Source organism: Culex quinquefasciatus, chromosome 1, assembly GCF_015732765.1.
Source record: "Culex quinquefasciatus strain JHB chromosome 1, VPISU_Cqui_1.0_pri_paternal, whole genome shotgun sequence".
Lineage (NCBI taxonomy): Eukaryota > Metazoa > Arthropoda > Insecta > Diptera > Culicidae > Culex > Culex quinquefasciatus.
In genome coordinates, this window is record NC_051861.1 from 12,250,623 (window position 1) to 12,258,137 (window position 7,515).

The 7,515-nt window shown below is 48.2% G+C and overlaps 1 pseudogene; it reads left to right on the plus strand.

Moving 5' to 3' along the window:
* Window positions 1–5,116: 5,116 nt before the first annotated feature.
* Window positions 5,117–5,265, plus strand: LOC119765709 (annotated as a pseudogene).
* The last annotated feature ends 2,250 nt before the right edge of the window (window positions 5,266–7,515 follow it).

Here is a 7,515-nt window from a genome sequence, read left to right on the forward strand (position 1 = left end):
CGCATAAGGCTCAGTATAACAGCTATAATTTACAAGATCATTCACCTAGTTACTTGGATAACTGTGGAAAATCTAGAGCTAATACATGCAATATGCAGGGACCTCGCGGAACCTGTGCAATTATTAGTCAAACCGATCGTCCTTCGTGATGCTTGAGTTGAAATCTGGATAATTTTGTTGATCGCATGGTCTCGCACCGGCGACAGATCTTTCAAATATCTGCCCTATCAACTATTGATGGTAGTATAGAGGACTACCATGGTTGCAACGGGTAACGGGAATCAGGGTTCGATTCCGGAGAGGGCCTGAGAAATGGCTACCACATCCAAGGAAGGCAGCAGGCGCGTAAATTACCCAATCCCGGCACGGGGAGGTAGTGACGAGAAATAACAATATAAGACTCTTTTATGATGTTTTATAATTGGAATGAACCGAGCATACATCCTTCGGTAAGGATCAAGTGGAGGGCAAGTCTGGTGCCAGCAGCCGCGGTAATTCCAGCTCCACTAGCGTATATTAAAATTGTTGCGGTTTAAACGTTCGAAGTTTATTATTGTCCAACACGGGTGCTACTCCTAATGATGGTAGTAGGTCACTGGATTGTTGCGACTATAAGACTGGGTGCCTATATGGTGGCGCTTGCCTATCAGGTACAGTGTTTTCACCAACCCAGCTGAGATTACCTTGAACAAATTAGAGTGCTTCAAGCAGGCCAATCAATGGCCGCGAATATTTTTGCATGGAATAATGGAATATGACCTCGGTCTTACGTTTCGTTGGTTTGTAATCAGATCAAGAGGTAATGATTAACAGAAGTAGTTGATTAGTATTACGGCGCGAGATTAGACCGTCGTAAGACTGACTAAAGCGAAAGCATTTGCCATGGATGCTTTCATTAATCAAGAACGAAAGTTAGAGGATCGAAGGCGATAAGATACCGCCCTAGTTCTAACCGTAAACTATGCCAATTAGCAATTGGGAGACGCTACATCATGGTGCTCTCAGTAGCTTCCGGGAAACCAAAATTAGGTTCCGGGGGAAGTATGGTTGCAAAGTTGAAACTTGAAGGAATTGACGGAAGGGCACCACCAGGAGTGGAGCCTGCGGCTTAATTTGACTCAACACGGGAAAACTTACCAGGTCCGAACTTATTGAGGTAAGACAGATTAATAGCTCTTTCTCCAAATTAAGGGTAGTGGTGCATGGTGACTCAATCAAATTAAATAGAACGCTATCAGCAGTCAGATGTTGATCCCGTCGGCCGGATGGGCACGTCGGCCGTTCGCACGGTCGTGCGCGATCCATCCACCGGCGGTGTAGTGTGACCTGATAATACATCAACTCATTGAGGTTGATAATCTGCTTGTGATGAGCAAAATGAGATTGAGCGATCCGTGATGCCCTTAGATGTTCTGGGCTGCACGCGCGCTACAATGTGAGCAGCAGCGTGTACCCTACGCCGAAAGGCGCGGGAAATCACTGAAATGCTCATTTAGTCGGGATTATGGATTGAAATGGTCCATATGAACCTGGAATTCCCAGTAAGTGCTGGTCAATAGCTAGCGTTGATTACGTCCCTGCCCTTTGTACACACCGCCCGTCGCTACTACCGATGGATTATTTAGTGAGGTCTTTGAAGGTGAACATTTGCTAGTCCTTCCCGGATTACATTTGAATCGCTGAAGTTGACCGAACTTGATGATTTAGAGGAAGTAAAAGTCGTAACAAGGTTTCTGTAGGTGAACCTGCGGACATGCGTAAGGATCGTTGCACAAAGCTTCACACTCACATACCATGGCTGGATCAGCCTATATCGCGGTACCGAGCGCAAACGTGTGCGGCAGGTTCGTCCTATGTCCGCGTATACCACATGCGCTACCACCGGTTCGCGTGGTCCGTACACTCACGTACGGTGCGGCTGATCATCCGCGCACAATACTGTGCAACCCATTAAACAGTGTTTCTTGTTTGACCATACCCATGGCAAAGCAGAAGGCAGTCGTATGGCTACCCTGCGAAAAGACCGTAAATGCTAAGCTAAGGCACGTACTATTTGAACGCTAACGAGTCGAATTCAACCAAGCAGTAGAGGTTCCTTCGTTGTTCGATTCCCGGTGATAGAGTTCTACGACTCTATCGCTGCATGAGTACACCAGTGCTGTTACGCGAGGCAAATGCTTGGAAACGCCTGAGCACGTACTATTTGAACGCTAACGAGTCGAATTCAACCAAGCAGTAGAGGTACGGCTTCAGTTGGTTCGATTCCCGGTGATAGAGTCCTACGACTCTATCGCTGCATGAGTACACCAGTGCTGTCACGCGAAGCAAATCATCGGTAATAACGTCAGAGGTAAGGTGAACTTTGTAGTTGCAGCATTAGAGTGACGAGTTTGTCATTCAGGCACTACAGGTTCATGGTCGATTTTGAACGCAACACAGCTGTGCTACCACTGACAATTGATTCCACATCGGTTGCTCAAAGCACAGTACCTGAGGGTTCGTCGTTTGACAAAGCATGTGAAATGACCTCCTTTCGTCGCCAGTCGAGTACCTATTCGTTCTCTGCTCATCCGAATTGGATCTCACAGCGCGTCAGATATGCGAAGCCCTCGGCGTGTTAAGAGGTAGGTGATATGATAGTGATCATATCACTAGGACACGGCACACAGGGCACGGCACCAGGGCACGGCACCAGGGCACGGCATTGAACGCAACACAGCTGTGCTACCACTGACGATTGATTCTACATCGGTTGCTCAGAGCACAGTACCTGAGAGTTCGTCGTTTGACAAAGCATGTGAGATGTACCTCCTTTCGTCGCCAGCAGCCGAGTACCTAGTACTCGTTCCCTGCTGGCATCCCGACGAATGATCTCATCGTGCGTCAGATACGCGAAGCCCTCGGCGTGTTAAGAAATGATCTAATAGAGATCATATCACCAGGGCACGGCATTGAACGCAACACAGCTGTGCTACCACTGACGATTGATTCTACATCGGTTGCTCAGAGCACAGTACCTGAGAGTTCGTCGTTTGACAAAGCATGTGAGATGTACCTCCTTTCGTCGCCAGCAGCCGAGTACCTAGTACTCGTTCCCTGCTGGCATCCCGACGAATGATCTCATCGTGCGTCAGATACGCGAAGCCCTCGGCGTGTTAAGAAATGATCTAATAGAGATCATATCACCAGGGCACGGCATTGAACGCAACACAGCTGTGCTACCACTGACGATTGATTCTACATCGGTTGCTCAGAGCACAGTACCCCTAGGGGTTCGTTGTGAAATTACCTCCTTTCGTCGCCAGCAGTTGAGTACCCAGTACTCGTTCCCTGCTGGCATCCCGACGATTGGATCTCACAGCGCGTCAGATATGCGAAGCCTTAGTGAACTAGGCACGCTCTGCACTGCAGGGCGTGCCTTTTGCCCCATAGATGCTAATGGTGTCAGGAAAGGAATTGCGAGTTGGTGAAAGGTTATACCTTGATCCGCTCAGGTTGCCTTTCGAGCTCGAATGGTTTGCTCCGATTCGACGGGTACGTTGTGCACGTAATGTCGTTGAGAGAGTACTCATGTGGGTTCTTTTTTGCTATTTTCGTGCCCCCGAAAATATGCAACAAACATGACAGTAGGTAGCGTTGACATCGGCCACCATGCTGTATACCGAGAAGGGTGGAGGTGACACAGTAGGTAGCGTTGACTACGCATACCCATGACATGAATAAACACTGCCAGCTCGTGCTGCCGCGGGTCCATGGCTTGGTAATAGTTGAACCGGACAATGATGCTTGGAGGAACGTGGGAGAACCATGTTTAAGGATGTGGAGGGTCTCTAACCCAGGCTTTCTAGACAAAAACGTCCAACGGACTACATAGATGAATTGAGATGTGTAAACATTAATTTCGATGCGCATTGCTTGCATTTAAATGGCATCGAATTTTATATCGATGAACATTGTTGGGAGTGACCTCCCAGGGCCTGCTTCCCATACATACCCAAGCATAACCAATATAGAAGGGGCCCCAAGGGTGGCTCACTTCGAATGCATTTTAATGCATTTTACACATTCGATGGAATTCAGTGGACATTCATTTACATTTTTCCACTTGCTTTTATGCATTTATTCAAATTGCACCTAATTTACATTTAATGCACGTAAAATGCTTATTCGATGCACATTTATTCCTTCTGGGATACATTGCCGTGAACGTGAGTCGTGCTGCGATACGGTGCGCACAGATGCATGTATGCCATTGCAGGATAGCGGCACCCAGCCAGCCGCTGACTTCCCTTCTGGGACGGTACATTGAGGTGAGTCGAGTGTACTCCGACTCGTGTGTCGATATGAGGGCTGTCGTGTGCGCACAGAGGTGTCGTCGTTAAGCCAAATTCGCTTAAGGATGTTAAGCCAAGTTGGCTTAAACAAAGTTGGCTTGGCTTGGACATGAATTTTGCCCTTCTGGGACGGTACATTGAGGTGAGTCGAGTGTACTCCGACTCGTGTGTCGATGTGAGGGCTGTCGTGTGCGCGCACAGAGGTGTCGTCGTCAAGCCAAATTCGCTTAAGGGATGTTAAGCCAAGTTGGCTTAAGAAGCAAAGTTGGCTTGGCTTGGACATGTGAATTTTGCCCTTCTGGGACGGTACATTGAGGTGAGTCGAGTGTACTCCGACTCGTGTGTCGATGTGAGGGCTGTCGTGTGCGCGCACAGAGGTGTATTTTTTTGTCGTTCATGAGCGTATATGAAAATTACACCATCGAACCGGGAACGTCATACGCGGTTCTGCGGAGCGGTGCGCACTCGGAGATGCATGTACGTATCTACCACCGAGAGCGTGCACACAGCCAGCCGTTTTGACTACCCGGCTGGGACGGTACATTGAGGTAGTATGGATGGCTCTCGGAGTAAACTACCAAAAGGCTGGCTAGTCAATATCGCGGCACCGAGTGAGCGCGTGATAGGTTCATTTTATAACGCGCTACGCTACCACGGTACGCGTGGTCCGTGCAAACACGCACGGTAGGTCTGGTCATCCTGTACAGAACTCTTGCAGTACTGTGCAACCATCAAAACAGTGTTTCATTTTTGAATACATGCGAATGCATAACAAACCATCAAACCCTAGGCAGGGGATCACTCGGCTCGTGGATCGATGAAGACCGCATTTAAATGCGAGTCATAATGTGAACTACAGGACACATGAACATTGACAAGTTGAACGCATAATACACATCGTACAACGCGATGTACACAATTTTGAGTGCTTGTATTTATACATCTAACTGTGTTGTACTCTCGTAGGTATCGATCGAGGGTTGCAGTCATAAAAATGTAACAAATGACTAAGAAAGGTTGCAGTCGTGATAATATTACAATGACTAGAGCGTATCTAGAATGATTATAAGGGTTATAAACAAGCTTGGAAAGACTGCACAGATTCCGAGCAATGAGGCTTTCACGACTGCTGGGGCGGTGCACTGAGGTAGACCGGGTGGCTCCCGGGTCTAGAGAGTACGCATGGTGTTTTGCTACCTTATGTGGTGGCAAAACATTTAAGATCCTCGGTTCGAGTGCGACGACCACATCGGTGCGCGCATTGACTCGAGGACACACTGTGTCTAAAACCGTGGCCTCAAATATTGTGTGACATTTATGAAGGAGGGAGGAAAAATAACAAGGATTCCCCAGTAGCTGCGAGCGAATGGATGAGCTCAGCACGTAGGGGATGCATGCACTTCCGTGTACTGGAAAATTTCATCTGCCATGCCCAGCGTAAGGTCCAAGTTCAACTAGAATGTGGCTTTTACTCCCATAGAGGGTGATAGGCCCGTAGGACGGCGCTGATGGTGGAAAATTTTTCCATGGAGTCGTGTTGCTTGATAGTGCAGCACAAAGTGGGAGGTAAACTCCTTCTAAAGCTAAATATCACCACGAGACCGATAGCGAACAAGTACCGTGAGGGAAAGTTGAAAAGCACTCTGAATAGAGAGTCAAAAGTACGTGAAACTGCCTAGGGTCAAGCCCGTTGAACTCGATTATCCAAAGCGGAGATATGCCAATGTGGCTGGCCTTCACTGGTCTGCTGAAGGGTATTTATCTTCTGCTTTACGAGGACGTTGCGATCCATTACGAAACCGCTAGTCAAGAAAACGACTACAGGTCCGGCAATTGCCCCTTGGCATCTGGTTGTTAGTCCCACAGTAGCGACGCTCAGGTCGAAAGACGAACATCGTAACCTGGCACTTACCGTTGCGTGGTGTGCAGCCGGACGCGTGATGGATTTCCACGCAGACCGTCACTCCCAGTGACGGCTGAGGCAACGATAATATCGAGGTACCTTCGGGACCCGTCTTGAAACACGGACCAAGAAGTCTATCTTGCGCGCGAGCCAATGGTACTCAGTTGAAACACCAAAGGCGCAAAAAACATAACTTGAAACTTGTGCGGGATTACGGATGAGACTCTCTGCTCGTCCCTCCATCCCCGGTTGTTATACCAGGCACTCGATGCCATAACTACCGCGAGTGCGTTGGATGTGACCCGAAAGATGGTGAACTATGCCTAATCTGTTTGATGTGCACTTTGGGCATAGCGGCGAAAGACCAATCGAACCATCTAGTAGCTGGTTCCTCCGAAGTTTCCCTCAGGAAAGCTGGAGCATTTCGGATTCTATTCTTATCTGGTAAAGCGAATGATAAGAGGCCTTAGGTCCGAAATGATCTTGACCTATTTTCAAACTTTAAATGGGTACGTACTTGCATGATGTCATTGCAACCGTTCGAACGTCGGGCCGCCCCTTGCCTGGGCGTGCCGGTCGACGTACAAGATATCTGTGTGCTTAGTGGGCCAAGTTTTGGTAAGCAGAACTGGTGCTGTGGGATGAACCAAACGTGATGTTACGGCGCCTAAATAAACGACGCATCATAGATACCATGAAATGTTGATTGCTACAGACAGCAGGACGGTGGACATGGAAGTTGTCATCCAACTGTGTAAGCCGCAAAATGGATGGCGCTCTAGTCGTTTGCCTATACATTACCGCTGGCGTACAAGTGGTGCGACGGGCCCAAGCTCCGTCCGCACTTTGAGACGTCAGCGAGTAGGAGTCTGGTGGTGTGCGTTGAAGTGCATGGCGTAAGCCGTCATGGAGCCGCCACTAGCACAGATCTTGGTGGTAGTAGCAAATATTCGAATGAGATCTTGGATGACTGAAGTGGAGGAGGGTTTCGTTTCAACAGCAGTTGAACACGAGTTAGCCAATCCTTAGCTCTATGGAAACCTGAGCGGAAGGCAATCCGGTTAAATTTCCGGAGCCTGTTGAGTATATGTTTGCATTGGCGTTAATACCGCCCTTTTAACATGGCAACATGTATCCTTTTCTTCGAGAAGCCAATAATAGATATCGGAAGAGGTTTCTTTTCTGTTTTACAGTTACACCGGCCATGGAAGTCTTTCAGAGAGATATGGTTGGATAAGCATGGTATCAAATTGCTGTGTCGATATCCTGTTATGAAAA